The 17951-nt window shown below is 42.3% G+C and overlaps 1 long non-coding RNA gene across 12 annotated transcripts in view; it reads right to left on the reverse strand.

Annotated features, from left to right (window-relative positions):
- LOC138922042 (uncharacterized) overlaps positions 1-3446 on the reverse strand; it is a 40865-nt gene extending 37419 nt beyond the window's left edge. For 6 of the 12 annotated variants that reach the window (XR_011435157.1, XR_011435154.1, XR_011435156.1 and 3 more), the window contains exon 1: positions 1186-3182. This is a non-coding gene — a long non-coding RNA (uncharacterized lncRNA). The other 6 variants (XR_011435155.1, XR_011435152.1, XR_011435160.1 and 3 more) reach the window with 4 other exon arrangements.
- Positions 3447-17951: the final 14505 nt, after the last annotated feature.

A 17951-nucleotide genomic window follows, 5' to 3' on the forward strand; every position in this document is an offset into this window, starting at 1 on the left:
ACTTCTGCCCTTAGCTATATACCCAAGAGAATGGAAGTATGCATTCACACAAAAACTGGTACACAAATGTTCACATTTCTAACAGCCAAAAAGTGGGAGCAACCCAAATGTCCACAGATGGGTGAGGAAAATGTCGTTTATGGATATAAGGGAATATTACACGGACATAAAACTGAAGGCTATTTTGATACCGACTCCTCGTGGATGACCTTGAGGACACTGTGCTAAGTAAAATGAGCTAGTCATGAAAGCATAAATTTTGCACGATTGCTCTACTATGAGGGTCCTAGAGAAGTCAAATTCATAGAGACAGAAAGGAGAACGGTGGTTGCCAGGACTGGGCGGAGAGGGGAATGGGGAGTTAGGGTTTAATGGGACAGAGTTTCAGTCGAAGATGAAAAAGTCCTGGAAGTGGACAGTGCTGATGGTCACACAACAATGTGAATGCACTTACTGTCACAGAACTGTACACTGAAAAGTGGTTAAAATGGCAAATGTAATGCCATGTATACTTTCCAAAGTAAAGTAAAAGAATAATGTGCTTATCTACCACATGGACGAACTTTGAAAAACTCTTGCTAGGTGAAAGGAGCTAGACATAAAAGGACACACACTGCATGATTCCACGTAGACTGAATTTCAAGACTCAGCAAATCCATGGAGACAGACGACGTGTTAGTGGTCTCCAGAGTATGGGAGGACGAGGGATAGGAAGTGACAGCTAACAAGGCCAGGGTTTCTTACTAAGGTGATAAAATGTTTTGGAATTAGATAGTGGTACTGATTTTTACAACCTTGTGAATATAGTAAAACGTTTTCTTTTGAGTACATTTTTACAAGGTGAATTTTGGGGCTGGCCCAGTAGCATAGTGGTCAAGTTCAGCACACTTTGCTTTGTTGGCCCAGGTTCACACGTTTGGATCCCAGGCATGGACCTACGCCACTCAACAAGTCATGCTGTGGTGGCACCCCACATACACAATAGAGGAAGATGTGCACAGATGTTTGCTCAGGGCCACTCTTCCTCAAGCAAAAAGAGGAAGACTGGCAACAGGTGTTAGCTCAGGGCCAATCTTCCTCACCAAAAAAACAAAAAACAAAACAAAAAAAAACAGTGAATTTTATGATCATGAATCTATCTCAACTTAAAAAGTAATGTAAAAATTTGCAACATAAATTCCTTACCATCACGGTGCTCTCATAGGTCATCAGAGTTTAATCACAACCCGACAGTGGTGACTGCAGTCAGAATGACATCACTGCCGTATAAAACACCAAGTCACATTATCTGAATCTCCCTAGTGGCCTTCGATGCATCTATTCCTATTCAGGGTTTACTTTACTTACCAGAAGGAATGTAAAAGTGTCAACTATGTCATTTGAGTCTTTTTATCACCCCGAATACTAAGATGGCATGCTCTGGCATATCATAAGCACTTACTAAAAATCTGATTATTCTACCCCAAATTCTAGTTCTAGACATTTCTTAAGAAAATACTGAGATAAAGAAATGCACGTACAAGTATGTTCAATACTTAGTTTATGACAGCCAAAACTAGAAACACAAAAATCTAACGGAACAGGTTAATTAACTTGGTTCTGCTATATGATGGCAGGTACAGCATTATTAATCAGGATGATACTGGTCCAAGTGTAAAATACGCACTCATAACTGGGGATCCAGTTGAAACTTAAGACAGATTCTGTTCTCAGATTTTCTAAACGTAACTGCTCTTAGAGTTCATGACATTTTAATGCCTTGGGTTGTTCATCAGCAAAACTAAGAGTGTGAAGATCACTTACTAAGCATGAATATCTTGGAGAAATATAATCTACATAAAAACTTAATAACATGTTGTAATCCTATATAAATATGTTAGATATTTTTACTGAAGAACATTGCATGCCCTCTAATTGGGTATTATAAAAGAAACAATTATTCTTAGATTAAAATTGTGCTTATCAGCCCTGCTCTGATAATGCTCACAAAACAAAGGGAAAAAAGTCAGGACTTTTGCTTGAGAATGCATTTTTAATTCATAAATCAAGAGTTTCTAGAAAAGAGGAGGAGGAAATTTCCCTCCCACCGAAATGCAGCAGAATCAAAGAGACATTTGTGAATCACAACCTGCCCAAAGAAGCTGATGTGATCAAGCATCTCATAAGTGAGAACATCAGTAAGACTCTCAGTGCCCTGAAGCAGCAAAGAAAGACGTGGGGAAATAAAATGATTCCTTAGTTTCTTCTATTTCAATCAGTATTTGGAAATGTTTTTGGGAAGACAACTAAAATCAGATATTATTGCAAAGTTTTGTTAAGTTTTTCTTATATCAATAATTTAAAATCAATGATGTTATGGAAAAAAAAACTATCCTCAATGTTGACTTTTTTGTGTAAAACAATTATTTTCCCTTTTCATGGTTCTTCTTTTGGGGATGGCAGGACTGAGGAGGAAGTCAGGAGGCACCAGGCTTTTCTTGGGGCACAGAATGACTTCCTTACACGACACTCTCCAGGTCCACACCCGCCCTGCTCATACACATAAACGGATGGAAAAGAGGACAGAGCCTGGAGTACGGGAATAGGTTTACAGCACGTTCCTGGGGTCGGAGCTCTGGGAACCCCCAGGCTCTGAGACAGTAGCTGCCCCTCAGAGCTCCCAAGTAGAAAACTCCCCAGGCTTTCCCAAACTGACCTCGGTGCCCCCTGGCTGGAAATCTCCCTTTAGGGCTCAATGTCCTACTTCCCTCTTGCAGCCAAGCAGCTGTGAGGAGAGAAGAGGAAGAAGCGCCAGGGAGCCCAGAGCCACCAGACAGTGAAGCCACAGAGCCACAGCCATCACACCTGCACAGGTGAAGGACATGCACCAAATCCCCGTCACCCCAGCACAGCCACGCACCTGTCACAGCCTCGCAGCCACACCCACGGCACGGAGGCGCATCCCACCGCTCACTCGCGTCTCTCACACACACACCCCGCCACACGCTGCCCGTCTGTCCCCACAGACACACACCGTCCTCTGCCTTTCAGGCCCGAGAGTCCCGTGAGGACTGGCGTCCCTACTACGGGCCTCCAGGCTGTGAGCGCTTCCGCCGCCAGCCCTCCTGGTTCACGTCGGGCTCGAATTGACTCGCTTCACAGGATTCCCGCATCCTGTGCTAACACATCCACAAATGAGCTCCACTCACCCTGCAAAGAGGGAGAACCGCGCGAACACGGAATGGAAGCCGAAGATCTGGAGTGACCGCTACCCTCTGGGAAGTGTCGCTCCAACCTGAACATCTCTGGGCGCCGCGGCTCGTCCGAAAGGCCGCCGAAGCGCGGAAGTCCCGTTGGAACGGCAGCTCGAGAACCGCCCGGAGCCCGGCCCGAGCGCAGGTCTCTCCACCAGGAGCGCGACGCGAGGGCGCGTGCGCGGGCACGGAGCCTGCGCGGAGGCCGCTGGTGCGCGTGCTCGGTCCAGAGGCGGCGCTGCGCCCAGGAGGCCGAGCAGGGTTGTGCGCGCAGAGCCGCGCGGGAGGGTCGGCGGGGCGGCCCCGGGGCGAGAGCGCACGGCGGGTGTGAGCTCTGAGGGCGGGGCCCCGGGCGAGTCCCCTCAGGCGGCTGCAGCCTGGGGACAGCATGTGGGGCAAGCAACTCTCGATCCCGCCGGGGATGGGCTGGTTTATTCAGTGTCTGTTAGCTGCGTTTAAACAGTGTGTAGGAGTGAAGTAATACACATTTACTTAATTCTCTAGGCTAAGCTATAATAGTCAAAATGGAATGAATAATTAAATGTAAAAGCGATCTGGAGATACACCTGCATATGTTTTTGTAATATTAAGTTAGGGACAGATTTTCCAACCATAACTGAAGAGAGAAATGCTAAATAAATACTGAGATTTGACTTGATAATTATGTGTAAACATCCGAATCATCTAAATGACAATCAATTATTGAAATAAAAATTGATGCAAGACAAAAATTCAATAACTTAACACATGTAATGAACAGACAGATAATCTCAAGGCACTGTGTTTTTGTCGCTCAAAATAATGGTCACTAGTCTAAGAGGAGAGTAGCAATAACTATAGAAATATAAATTATATATGCAAATTATCAGCATTACATGATGATAGTTGAAAATACAAATTACCATTAGTAATAAATATTATCATCAAATACATCAGAATCAGAATTACTTGACCTTTTAGGAATTGATCCTGCTCTCCATAATGAGTAACTAAGAAAATATGGGTCATTTTATTCCCTTAACTCTGTTTATGCTCCTGAATCTCCTGATGCATTTTATTGCTCCATCTTTTTCATAATTATTTTTTGTAGCTTCTTTCTCTTCAGCTGAGACGTCTCCTACGTTCTCTTTACACTATTCCATAAATGATCCCAATTTCTTCCTAGGCATCATTGGTGAATTCCATGCTTGTGATGACAATGTAGTGATAAATTATCCATGTGTTTTTTCCTCCAGTTTTGTCTATTCCTCAAGTGACTCTCCTGGATGTAGCAATAGGCCAGTAGCGATGCATGACATTTCGGTCAGGTCAGGCAGTGAGAAGGAAAGAAAATCTAAACTCTCTCTTTGAGATTTTCAATGCAAGATCTGGGTGGAAGCCGACAAATAATTTGGAAGTACCCACGATTAGTCAGTATGAGGATTTTATGCTCCCTCAAGAGTAATTGAGGTGGGGGGTCGGGATGGGGGGTGAAAGGGATGAAGAGGGTTGAATAACAAACTTCCAGCTATAAATAAATGTCTTGGGGATGTAACGCACTTGTTGACTCTATTTATATTTATATTAACTATAGTTAACGCTATATTGTGTATTTGAAAGTGGCTGAATAGATCCTAAAATTTCTCATCAGAAGAAAAAAATATGTAATTATGCATAGTGATGGATGTTAACTAGACTTATTGTGGTGACCATTTCACAATATACACAGATATTGAATCGCTATGTTGTACACCTGAAACTAATATAATATGTCAATTATATCTTAATTATTGTTTTTAAAAAGAGTACTCGAGGTTGTTTTATCAGATGGACAAAAGAAGCTATTTCAAAGGAAACAAGAAGACCTAATATTTAGAGTTTAATATTTAGACTCCGTGGGGTCCTTGAGAAATGACTCTGTGTCCTGGCCACACTACTGGACAGTGCACTTGAAATACCAAGTAAAGTAAAAGAAATAAATGATATCAGTGCCCCACAAACATTTTCACGTAGGATGATGTAGGAATCCCGGGTTCCCTCCTACCCTGTCCCCCACACACAAATCTTGACCAGGGACAGAATTACAGAAAGGAAAAGGCTGAGTAAATTTACACCACAGTCATCACCACACACCCGCCAGAAGCCTCAAATTAAAATCTGGACAGTATTAAGTGTCAGCAAGAATGTGAAGATATGGGAATTACAGTGTGGGACTATCAATTGGTTTGTTGACTTTGAAGAAAAAAATGACAATATCCCCAGTAAAGCTGAAGATATGGTTACCCTATGATCCCTGCTTAATACCATAAGTAAATCCATGCGAATGGTAACCAGATATATATATGTGTGTATATATATATATATATATATATACACACAGAAGAATCGTCTCAGAAGCATCATTTGTAACTGCCAAAAGTGAACCCAATCCAGACCTCCATCAACAATCGAAGGAATAAACAAAATGGTGTATTCATAGGATTAACTTGCAACACTGAGTATGAATCTTAAATACTTAATATTGAATGAAAGAAATCAGATGCAACAGTATATATATGTTACCCTAATTACACAAGGGAAAAAAAACAGGCAAAAATCAGACTATGATTTTGGCATAGAAATAGACATGATAAGAGTATAAAGAAAGGCAAGGGAGGGTTATTATACTAATTTGGATATTCGATACCCTGGGAGCAAGAGGAGTCTAGCAACAGTAGGGGGCATGCAGGAGACCTACTGGTGGTAGTAGTACTCTATTTCTTGACCTGGGTTGATGTCACACAGTTGTTTATTTAATAACCATCTATATGTATCCATTTTTTTTTGTTAAGATTATGATAGTTTACAACCTTGTGAGATTTCAGTTGTACATTATTGTTGGTCATGTTGTGGGTACACCACTTCACCCTTTGTGCCCTCCCCCTACCCCCCCTTTCCCCTGGCAACCACCGATCAGTTCTCCTTGTCTAATATGTATCCATTTTTGTGTTTGTATATTTCACAATGAAAATGAAATAGAAGAAAGGAAGGTGAAAAGAAAGAAATTTCTCTATTCATGAAGTTCTTAAAGTTATAATTTTGGTCAATCAGGTTTTTCTCCAAATTCAGATTCTAAAAAAGTGAAAGCACAAACACTGTTTTCAGGACAAGTGTAACTGTTCTTTGTAAATGTATTTCAAGTCAATGACCAGCTCACACTGACCTCTGAGTCCGTAGGTTACGATCTGATTGCCTCAGTACTTAAAATAAGCTTAACTGGACATTTTCAAAGATTATTTTCACAGAGCTACAATTCACTCAGGCTCTTTTTTCTGTGGATCTCAAAACAGGAATCCTGCCTCAGCAAATCTAGCATTTATTTGTCAGTATGCTTTGGAGGAGAAAGAAAAAAATTCTTAATTTTGTCAACTTAATAATGGAAATTGAATGTGACTGTTGGGGGAGGCGAGCCTCCTTTCACAATTATGAAAGAACACAGGTTTATTAACCGTGGAGGATCCCAAAGTGAAGCCTCTGGGTCTCTTCCTAGGTCTGAGTTGACTTGTGGTGTCTTCTTTTTGTCCTTTTCTTCATATTCTGATGATTAGACCACTTAACCCTCCTTCATGCTGACAGATCACCGTTGGAGCTGTGAGGTTCCTGTTACCCCAAGCTGGTGGCATAGTCTCTCCAGTTCCCGCTTTCCTCATTGCCACTGGAAAAATCCCCTAGGTTTCCTCAGTTTGAAGTTCTGCTTATTTCAAAATAGTTTCATTATCCCTGCTACTGCAAACATCTCGCCCTCTTGTTTCCAAGAACAATGTTTAATGAAAAGACCTCTTCTTAAACTAAAGATGAAATCCCATCATTCTACTTATTGTATGTAGGAAATCCACATCTACAGGACCCTTCAGAGAGGGACCCCTCTTGCCCTGGAGTAATCCTATTAAGCACCTTCATCTCACTGTTTCTAATTATAATAAGAAAGTCAGAAGAAACTCGGTTTCTCCTATAATGAATTCATACAAGAATTTCTGCAAGTGACAAAACGTTGGAGAGAATGACTTCAACACTCAACAGACTGATTTTTTTTTTTTAAATAGGTCTGATTATTTCCTACAATGTGAACAGCCTTTGTGTGTCTCCTATGGCTTGACTGACTCACAAAGTTGTCCTTTCTTTTCCTCCAATACCAGAAGTTGGAAGGAAACCCCTCCCAGCTACTGTAACGTATAAGCATGTAACTCATTGTCTAAACACTGTAATCGTGGAGGATGTTAAAACTTGGCAAAGTGGAGAAGATTGTTCTGTGCCATGCATCATGAGGTCATGACCATCAGTGAAGACTGTCAGAGCCCTCAGTGGCCAGATGGCCCGCGTGCATCAACTGGCATGGTGTCACTGAGTTGGAGATCTCTCCTTGTGTTCCAGGAGTAAACACATGGAAGATGTCATAGACATACAGAAGGGAATGCTGTGTGAGGTCGTAGCGAGGACTCTCCTCTTCAGACCAGGGCAGGGAACCCAGCACACCAGAGGGATATGGCACCTGCATAACTGCTTCAGTGTTTTTGTTATTATTGTTGTTTTTTATCAAAATAAAGCATTGTTTGCTTTGATTCTCATTCAGAATTTTCTTGATGATACATTCCATCCTTTGAATTATAGAAAATTCCTGTATTTCAATGAGGCGAGGACATGTTCACAGGAAAATGGAGTTCCCTTATATGTATGAATCTTCTTGTGTCCATTAAGGAGACATGGCAAGACAAAGCTTTCCTCAGCACACTCCACAGACATCCACTGTTAACTCTTCCCGCTTCCAATGTCCTAGTTCAACATGTCAGTTCTGGCCCTCCAAAAGTAAGTAATAGTTCTTCTAAGTGATCTAGGATTAACAGAGAAATTTCTCTGCTAGGGACCTTATCCCTATAGTGGAAGCCTAGGCTGAGAAACCCTGAAATCCAGCTTAATAAAGTTTCTCTCTGTTGTCTTATTCATTCCGCTGCAGTAGACATTTTTAAAAAGTTCTGGAACCTACCCAATATCCCCTTTTGGTCTCGGGTCATTTTTCCAAATCCAGTAGTCCCTGTGGCACTGAAGTCTCAGGGAAGGAGTAATCAAATCAGCTAGCTCAACATGATATTCGTGATCAAGTTGTTTAACATAGCCTGATCACATGTACCCCTCCCAGAAAAGAGAGACAAAGGATGCAGCAATCTGTGAACATCTTTGGGGAGGCCAATGGCTCCATCACTTGATGTTGGATCTTTCTTTTGTAAAAGGGGTAAAAAAGAAAAAAAAAATTCATATAAAATAAAAGAAGATCCAGGGACTGGCACCGTGGCCGAATGGTTAAGTTCGTGCACTCCGCTGTGGCGGCCCAGGGTTCGGATCCTGGGCGCGGACATGGCACTGCTCGTCAGGCCGAGTTAAGGCGGTGTCCCACATCCCACAACTAGAAGGATGTGCAACTAAGATATACAACTATACGGGGGGGGGGGTTGGGGAGATAAAAGCAGAAAAAAAAAAGATTGGCAACAGTTGTTAGCCCAGGTGCCAATCCTTGGGAAAAATAAAAAAATAAAGAAAAGAAGATCGGGCTTCTCTTTGGCTTTAGGCAGAGTTCTTAAAATCTATATAGGAAGGAAACTCAGAATTCCTGTCCTGCAATGGTTACCTTTGTGATTGCATTCCAAGGCTCCCTTTCCAAAATTATTGTTTAAAGAAATACTAATCCCTTATGGTAATGCTGTTGACGTAAGAAACTTTATGTAGTGCTGGTGGAAATATAAATTAGGAGCAATTAAAATTTTTCTCAGTTCATGCTCTCTTATACGCCTAGCGTAAGAAAATAAAAAAATATACAGAATGTTTTAGTATGAATATATGTTAATACCAGCATCGTTTATAATCGCATATTATGGAAAACAACTAAATTTCCCAAATATTGAGATGGTTAAGTAAGTAACGAAACACCCTCAATATAATTTCGTAGCCGTTAAAATGTTTAAGTGTTTATTTTTTTGTATGGGGAAATTATTTTGTTACGATACTGATAGCTGAAACTGGGTTATAATTGTATATTAAGTTATAATACTTTAAAATGCACACACACAAGCAAAATTCTATAGCACACAAACAAATTTTCACATTTCTTTTTATTGTACAAGCATCTTATGGCCATTTGTCTCTCCTTCCCTGGCTTGTGTGATTTCCACATTTCCTCAGATAATATTATTAATTCTTATAATAGAATTATTAAAGAACAGCTATTTCATGTCACTTCCTTCTCTGTTCCTCTTTGAGGTTCCTGGACCCAGGACCCTGGACCAGCTGGCTGTCCTACAATGCAACTCAATTCACCCAAATTCTGACACTGTTTACCTGGAGACAGCATCAGATTTCACAGGTTGAGGGTTCAGTCCTACCAGACAGTTCCCCCCCCCAACTTCAGGTGCCAATCCCAAGCCCCAGTTGTCACTTGCACTTCTGACCGACAGGCTATAGATCAGACGTTCCCACAACCTCCTCCTTGGGTTCAATTTAATTTGCTACAGCAGCTCAAAGAACTCAGAGATATGTTTTACTTTTAAGATTACCAGTTTATCATAGAAGAATATAACTCTGAAACAACGAAATGGAAGAGATGCCTAGGGCAAGGCATGGGGAACCGGCACAGATCCATGCACTCTCCAGGCATGCTACTTTCCCAGCACCTCCACGTGTTCACCCAGAAGCTCCCCAGACGCTGTACTGTTGGGGTTTTCCGGAGGCTTTCTCTCGTGGGCGTGATCAATTATTAACTCCGTCTCCAGCCCCTCTCCCTCTCTGGAGGATGAAGGATGGGGCTCAAAATTCCAAACTTCTAGTCAAGACTTGGTCTTTCTGGTAACCCGCTCCCATCCTGGAGTCATCCGGAGGCCCACCAGAGTCACCTGTTGGGACAAAAGATGCTCCTACTGCTCTCACCACTTAGGTTTTTACAAGGGTTTTAGGAGCTCTGTGTCAGGAACCAGGGGAAGACATCAATATATATATTTCTTATTACTTCACAGTTCCCAACTCATGTTTACTCCTATTCCATGAGCTTTCAGTGTTCACAAAACATAACATTTTTTTAAACAGTTAAACTCTTTATAGAGGTACTGGATCATGTTCTCAGCCTAGTTTTTATCCATTGTCAGAGATTGAAACACCCTAAGTAATCTTAGAAATATGTGTGTGAATGAGATTTTATTTTGCTGAACCTACAAAAGGAATAATATTGCAGTGTTCTCCTATTTGTAGTACAAATGTGGCTAAAGTGACAAATGTGGAATCCTCGCTGAGCCTTGACACAGAGGGAAAACGTCTCTTTGAATGATATTTGAGGTGAGGAGAAAGTAGAGCATTAGCGCAAGAAGAATGGAGAGTCAGAGTAGGAACTGAGGGCTGGGGAAACAGACACTCACACATTGCTGTGAAAACGTAAAATGGTACAGTCACCATGAGAAATTTTTCAAGTGAAAAGACACTCAAGTGAAAACTCATCACAAGTGAAAATGCACCCAGAAAATACACTTTTGAAAATTTAGCTTACATGTAAGCCTACATAGATGAAAACTGTAGTTTATGCAGGTTTAATAATTGGAGCGCTGCTTGTAAGAATACAGGGAAATCCTTAATGCGTGTTACTAGAAGGCGGGTTATTTAACCTAGGGTGCAGCCACACATACTGTGACCTAATTTGAAGCTGTGGGAAATGACGACACATCTAATGTACTGATTTGGAACCACATGTGTGTGAAGAAAAAAATAAATACCTACAAATGCATATATGTATTTGAGATTGCATATTAACATAGTATAGACCTATATATTTATATACGCATATAGGTAGGTGTATGTATTTTCAGCATCTGCCTACTTGTATATGAAAGTAACTTCTCTGCAAGGATACACACCAAAATTAAAGCACTGTTCTCTCTGAAGTGAACTACTGTGTGTCTGAGCACTTGGAAGGAAAGTTTGCTGACCCCTTTTACCTTTTGAATGGTTGTGCTATGTATGCATTACATACTTAAATATGTAATAATGCTGATAACTAAAATGTGGGCCTCCTTTGAGAACTTTACATTTCCCATTTGCTCCAGTTCCTCATGAATCTAACTACTGTAGGGGAGCAGAATTTGCTACCCCAAAATGTGTCTCTTTGGCTTGATCAATTTTAAGAGCAAAAGACTTTGACCTTCCCCATAACTGCCTAAAAGAATTCTAGATGGAAGGCCTGTTCCAGGAGGGAGCTCCTACCGTGGAAACTACAGTGTGATATGAACGAGGTGTGACAGACAGCGAGGAACCCAGAGAGGCCCGGTGGATCACAGTCCTCTCTGTCTCCAAAGTCTCTGCCAGGTACGGCAACAATTATTTACCAAACATTTACTTTTCCATCTCCACGTGAATTGACCCTGGAAGTCCCAAACCCCCACCGCCAACATCCCCTGTGTCTTCAGCTTGAGTTGGTAATTAAGGTGGTGGCTTCAGCCGTTTTGGTGAGTTACTCAGTTTTCCTAGGTTTCTCCCATGCATACACGTTATTAAACTTTGTTTTCTTTTTCTCCTTTTTTCTGTCTTATGTCAATTTAACTCTTAGAACAGCCAGAAGAACCTAGAAGAATAGAGGGAAAATTCTTCCCCCCCCCATCCTATGTAGGGATTCAGCTTCTAATAGCCCCTTCTTTCCGGATTTTGAGCCTCTGGCTGCAGCTTATCCATGTCTGCATATGCCTGAGGAGCAGAGTATTTGTAGTCAGATACTCATGAACAGGCGTTACAGATTACGGATGCTTCCCCGTCTGTGGCCTCTGGGAGCAGTCAAGCCCACCCAGGCTTAATACAGCAGAGAAGGGTGCAAACATGTGCTGTATCGACAGTCAGTATCTGGAGACAGTAATGTGAAATGGAAAAAACGTTGTGAGATAATAGGAAATATAGATAGGTCTCTGCCCACAGTTCCTGACACAGCGCTCCTGGAACACTGGTAAATTCCTAAGTGCCAAGAGCAATAGAAGCTTCTTTTGTTCTAACTAGGCGACTCTGGGTGAGCTCCTGTGTGGCTTTTGGATGCAGGCTGGACACCAGAAAGACCAGGCTGTGATTAGAAGCTTGGGATTTCCATCCCCCCTTTCTCCTCCAACTTCTCTAGAGAGAGAGGAGGGGCTGGAAGTCGAGTTAATAATCGGTCATGCTTATGTGAGGGAGCCTCCATGAAATCCCAATACTATGGGCTTTGGGGTGCCTCCAGGTTGGTGAACACATCTGTCTACAGTGGGGGTGATCCATCCCGACTCCACAGGGACAGATGCTCTCATGTTTGGGACCCTCCCCAACCTGACCCTGTGTGTCTCTTCATTAGGCTGTTCATCTGTATCATTCGTCATATCCTTCAATAAACTGGTAAACATATATAAATGTTTCCCTGAGTTCTGTGAACTGCTCTAGAAAATTAATCGAACCTGAGGAGGAAGTTGTGGTAACCTCTGATTTGTAGTTAAATTGGACAGAAAATGTGGGTAACCTGGGGACCTACTACTTGCCATTGGCATCTGAAGTGGGGGGCAGTGTCATGGGACTGAGCCCTCAACCAGTGGGATCTGACGCTATCTCCAGCTACAGAGTGTCAGAATTAGGTTAAATTGTAGAACGCCCAGCTGGTGTCCACGGAATTGCTTGGTGTGGGGAAAACCCACACAGATTTGGTGAAGTGAGGTGTTCCGTGTGAAAATTAAGATGAGACACCGGGTAAAGGAGAACTGTAAGGTTTTTCCTAACACGAAGGCGTTGCTTTTTGTTTTCTTTTCAAAGAACTCCTGCAATCAATGATCTTGAGAAAGCACTTGCATTTACTCTTCTCTTTTCTACAAGAAGTCGTTAGAGGTTAAAAAGGTCAGCTCTGAAGGAAGCTTGTCTGACCTGGTAACATGGCTTCAGCACTTAGTAAACGTGATAACTTCGTAGATGTTATGTAATCTCTTCTGACCTCAGAATCTTCAGCTCTAAAATAGAAATATAATAGTAAGCACCTCCAGTGTTGCAAGTGAACTGAACATTAGAGAGGGGATACTGCGCATGCTACATACACAAATATAAAAATCATTAGATTATGAACCCAATGTAGCCAAGAATACGGAAACTTCTCAGGAATGAAGTGTCCTCCAAGAGATAAAAGAGATGTAGCTCCTCTCAGGGCTCTCTCTGGTGGCAAATGCAAAATGAAAATGCATAATGGGAGAGGCATTGGCTGCCACTGACACTGCCGGGAGAGGCAATCCAGCTCATGTGGTCTGTGGACCCTCACTAGGCCACTTAGGAAGGAGTCTTGGGTGGGGAACACTTCCTCACCAAGAGGTAAGGAGTCTGCACAGCCTGTGCTGGACTTGTCACCTCTTGTGGGACTATCTTTTCCCATTCCAGACTCAATGTGTTCTCCTTCGTTCTGCTTAAGCTTGGGCGTCACATGGCAGCTGGCCAACTCCACTGCTATACTTGTCCCTTGCAGAGGGGGTCAGGTTCTTTCTTCTACAGCATGTGAAGGGTGTGTGCAGGCCAGCTGCGCTGCTTCAGCTGCCAGGAGGAACCCACTGGCCATGGGGGACCACTGCCTACCACTGAAACTGATCTTGCTCTGTCTCCTCTGTGTGAGTAAAGCATTGTTCCACCCAGTGCTTGGCTGCATTGTGTTTTCCTTGGAGACTCCAATACTAAGACGCAGTGGCAGAAGTGTTTGGGTTTCTGCCTCTGGTGATAGGCAACACATGCTGCTTGCATGGCAGACATCATCCACTCAAGATAGACTCTCATCATCTCTGACACTGTCATCACCTGCTGTACAGCAACCTGTTTATACATAGGGCTTACAGCATCTTTCAGTAAAAACATATATAAAAACTCAAGCCTCAATAAGATATATGTGTGCACAACCAGATACTATGGAGTTTTCACTCAAAACTCAATGTTAGGTAGACCACAATTTATCTGACAGAGGGCATAGTCAGTGCCTAGTTAGCCCTGAAGATCATCTCTGCCTCCACTTTCCTGTCATCCCAGCCATCTCTTTTCCTGCAGTCCATTCTGTTTCTGCCCTTTCATACACAGATGGCAAATGAGCACACAGAAAGATGCTCAACATCCTTGCCATCAGGGAAATGCAAATTAGAAATAACAATCAGATACAAGTACAGGCCTATTAGAACGGCCAAAACCCAGAACACTAACAACTGCAAATGCTGAGGCGGACATGGAGCAACAGGAAGCTTCATCCATCGCTGTTGGGAATGCAAGACAGTGCGGCCACTTTGGAGGAGAGTTTGGAAGTGTCTTACAAAGCTAGACATTCTTGCCCTAAGATCCAGCAATTTCACTCCTTGATATATACTTGAATGAATTGAAAACATATATCCACACAAAACCTACAGTTGAATGTTTATGTCAGCTTTATTCATTATTGGAAAAGATGGCAAATAAACAAGATGCCCTCCAAGAGGTAAATGGATAAACAAACTGTTGTCTATTCAAACAATGGAATATTATTCAACAATAGAAAAGAAATGAATTATCAAGCCAGGAAAAAAACATGGAGGAATCTTAAATGCACATTTCTTAGTAAAAGAAGCCAATTGGAAAAGGCTGCACACTGTCTGATTCCATTTATGTGCCATTTTGGAGAAGGCAAAACCAAGGAGATGGTAAAAACTTCAGTAGTTACCGGGACTTGGGCAGAGGGAGGGAGGAATGAATAGGAGGAGCACAGAGGATTTTTAGAGCAGAGAAATTATGCTGTGTGATACTGTAACAGTGGATAGATGTCCTTATACAGTCTTCAAAGCCCATTAAAGATAAAACACACAGAGTGAACCCTAATATAAGCTGTTTACTTTATATTGTATCAGTGTTGGCTCATCAAATATAACCAATGTATCTCACAAATGCAAGATATTGATGACAAGGGAAAGTGTGCGTGAACTGGGGTATGAGGGAGGATATTGGAACTTGTGCTGTCTGCTGTATATATATATATTTTTTTTTGCTGGGGAAGATTGGCCCTGGGCTAACATGTATTGCTAATCTTCCTCTTTTTGCTTGAGGAAGACTGCTGCTGAGCTGACATCTGTGCCAATCTTCCTATATTTTGTATGTGGGACAACACCACAGCATGGCTTCATCAGTGGTACATAGGTCTGCACCTGGGATCGAGCCTGGGACACCCGGGCCACCAAACTGGAACATACAAACTTAACCACTATGCCACTGAGCCAGCCCCATGCTGAATTTTTCTGTAAACTTAAAATTATTCTAAAAAGTAAAGTCTATTAATAAGAAAATTAAATCCTAGAACAGGGAGTTATTTGTGTACTGATGGCTTTCTCCTTGCTAGAACCTAAGTTTGGTTTGGGTGTTTCCCATCTCATGGACTCAGGCGACATGACCTTTTCTTCTCACCTGAGAACAGTGGGGAAGGAATTGAATGCAATCCTGTCACTGCTCAAAGTGTAGCTTAGTGATGGGCTGGATTGCAACCCTGACCCAGAAAGTTCCCTTGGGGCTTCTGGAAGGAAAGCCCTGTCTAGTGAAAAGGGGTATGACAGGGCATATTTTCTCTCACTGTCTTTGGACATTTGGGGCCAAGAATCGAATAGTCTTGTGACAATGGACAGAACACTCTCACTATGAGAGAAAATGAAAATCTACCACTCCTGGAGTAGTCATGAGGTTGTTGATAGAGCCCTTTCATCCTTGAGCCACAGGGGCTCTTGACACTCTGTTGTGGGAGCTAATGAACTCTGTATTGTTTTCTTAAATTAAGGTAAAATTCACGTCACGTAAAATTCACTGTGAAAAGGTGAATCACCCACAATTCAGTGGGGTTTAGGACACTCCCAGTGCTGTGCAATCATCACTGCTGTCTGGACCACAAGATTTCATCATCCTAAAGGAAACCGCATATAAATTAAGCAGTCGCTCCCCATTCCTCCCTATGCCCAACCTCTGGCAACCAGGAAGGGACATTCTATCTATTGATCTGCCTTTTCTGGACTTTTCGTATCTATAGAAACACAAAGATTTCTCCTTTTGTGTCTGCCTTCTTTCACTAGCATAGTGTTTTTAAAGATTATACACACATCAGCAGTTCACTTCTTTCCATGGCTGATTCATATCCCATTGCATGGATGTCCCCATTTTTGTTTCTCCCTTCATCAGTTGATGGACCTTGCACCTTGGACTATTATGCACAGGGCTGATGTGAATATTCCTAGACAAATTGTTGGTTGTATACCTGTGTTTGATTTTAGGGGGTAAATATCTAGGAGTGGAAGTGCCAGGTCATATGGTTATTCTATGTTTAACTATTTTAAACAAACTTCAAATTCAGGTTGAAATTTGCTCCACAAAATTGAGTTTCAGCACCAAAAGTAACAGCCATATTTTCTGTACTATTGGTAGAAAAACCCAAAAACAATTGCTTTGGTAGGTTTTCCAGGTTTTGCTTGTAAAGCAAGATGAGACAGTAGATATAGTCATGGAGAAAGACAGAAGAGAACAGACAAATCAGGTGCTGGTATCCATGACCTCTGACTCTGTCTTACCCTGAAACAGAGCTGTTCAGCATCCCTGCGACAAGCTTATGAAGACATAGGCTCAGCACAGGAATGTGAATAGCAACAAGCAGACAAAAGTTTCTGCAGTAACCCCTCAGTGCTTCCTCAAGGGCCCCTTCTAATCATTAAGTTTTCCTCTGTATGAGCCATCCTTCTTTGTCCCTTTGTATGCCCTGCAACTTCTTGCAGGAGACTGAGTATTTGGAATAGGATGATGTGACAATTGAGGATGTCAGGTTCTCCCCATCCCCAGCGTTTCTTGTTTCTGCTTATTACAATAGTCCTTGTTCATTTCTTTAGTGAATTTTCTGATCCACTCCTGCGAGTTCTGTATTCTTTGTCATGTGTGGCCCCTGAAGTCTTTGTCCCATTAGCCCAAGGGTTGGCTAGGGTTTCTGAGTCTACCGGGTCTTCAGATGTCCTCCTTGGGAAAGAGGGTGAGTGAATTCTCTATGTGAGAGGGAAAGCAATCATATCCTTTGGTGAAAAGAAAGAGAGTGTGGTGCCAGCATCCACTTCTGCTTTCACTCTCGCACACAGAAGACTATGTTTCCTAGACCTCTTGGTTTTGGAAAGGATATGTGGCACCTTCCAACCAATGGCATCACTTTTAAGCCAAAGAATAAAAGAGGAGGTGTAAGACCCTAGGTGCTCTTTCTGTCCTTTGGTGGCAACTGAAGAAGGCATCAGTTTCAGATGGTGTACCAACAAGATCATGGGGCCTCCATCAGCCTTGCCCCACGTGACTTAGGAAGCAGGGGTCCCTTCACCTCAACTATCAATGTATGATGTAAATCTGAGGAGAAATACATCTTTAGTCATGAATTTCTCAATTGCTGCATTTATTACCGGAGCATTACCTAAGTTATCCTGGAGATTACAATGACCTACCCTCTCAGATTGTCTAACAGATCATTCTTCCAGAACAGCATTTGCCGAATCTCATGCTGCTGTGTTCTGCATTAATGTCTCCTGATTACTGCCTGTCACAGATGGGGCCCTGAAAAGAGACTGTGAGGGGGAGGATTCCATGTGGAAGGTTTAGGGAAGCGTTCTGGGGAGATATCCCTATGGGAAGTTAGCAAGGTGGGGATAGTTGAAGGAGAAGCTGAAGGCCAAGACA

This window comes from Equus caballus, unplaced genomic scaffold (assembly GCF_041296265.1).
Source record: "Equus caballus isolate H_3958 breed thoroughbred unplaced genomic scaffold, TB-T2T haplotype1-0000340, whole genome shotgun sequence".
NCBI lineage: Eukaryota > Metazoa > Chordata > Mammalia > Perissodactyla > Equidae > Equus > Equus caballus.